General features: G+C 36.7%; 1 protein-coding gene across 1 annotated transcript in view; it reads left to right on the top strand.

Moving 5' to 3' along the window:
- LOC109461699 (adhesion G protein-coupled receptor L3-like) overlaps nucleotides 1-978 on the top strand; it is a 14,492-nt gene that overhangs the window by 1,522 nt on the left and 11,992 nt on the right. The gene's annotated exons all lie outside the window — the stretch shown is intronic.

The raw sequence follows: 978 nt of genomic DNA, 5'->3' as shown, positions 1-978 counted from the left end.
GTACCTCCATGGGACGTGCCGTACTTATCGTTAACCATCAGAACAGACGTGAACTCTGCAATTAATTCAAAACATGTAGGCGTGTCACAGTTAACCCGTACCGTACCTACCTACACGGGCGGGGGGCTAAAAGTGCCCGCGGCAACTTTGATGTCACCTAGCGTCTGAACAGCTAGCCGTAGAACGGCCAAACTTGGTGACTTTTCCTAGAATATTGTTGGCAACAATTTTCAATCATTGGATTAAGATAATAATTTTTTGTGTTGCCATGGCAACGGGTTTCTGACAGGCATTTTTTGCTAAATTTAGTACTTTTTGTTTCAACAATAGAATTTTATGGGTTTTATGTCAAGTTACTCATGGTTTCTAATATTAATAACACCCCATATAATTTTATGTAAATTTTATCATTAAATATGCATAATTTATGCTAATTTGATGACGTCATTGGCCAAAATCCAAGATGGCGGACCATATCATTAGAACAGGTATATACAGGTTATTTTCATTAAAATTTCATCAATACTTCCATTTCTTTTTCCAAAAAGGTTTAAATGAAGGCCTTTAGTATGTCTACGATGTATTTTAGGCTTTATCATGAAAAAAAACTATTTTTGAAAATTCAACATTGATGATCCAAGATGGCGGATATCTTAAATATGCATGACGTCATGCTATGACGTCACCGGTGTTGCTATGGGCAACATAAGACTTAGTACACCATAATATTCTGTCATAAACACTTTTGGTACAGTTATGTTGAATACCATTGAGTTTTTAGGGAAAAACCTACTTAGACGGTTTTGGCCAATAAGATCACATTAATGACGTCATAATGACGTCATATTACATCATAACGACATAAAAATTGTAGATATGATACATTTTTACTAGTACACCATTCTCTAAAAATTTGGTGGTCATACGACATACCGTTCGCGAGTTCTTAGGGGGGGGCAAACAAGACCCCCGGTCCCC

This window comes from Branchiostoma belcheri, unplaced genomic scaffold, assembly GCF_001625305.1.
Source record: "Branchiostoma belcheri isolate BF01 breed outbred unplaced genomic scaffold, Haploidv18h27 scaffold95, whole genome shotgun sequence".
NCBI classification, from domain to species: Eukaryota; Metazoa; Chordata; class Leptocardii; order Amphioxiformes; family Branchiostomatidae; genus Branchiostoma; species Branchiostoma belcheri.
This window is presented reverse-complemented; position numbering and strand designations above follow the sequence as displayed.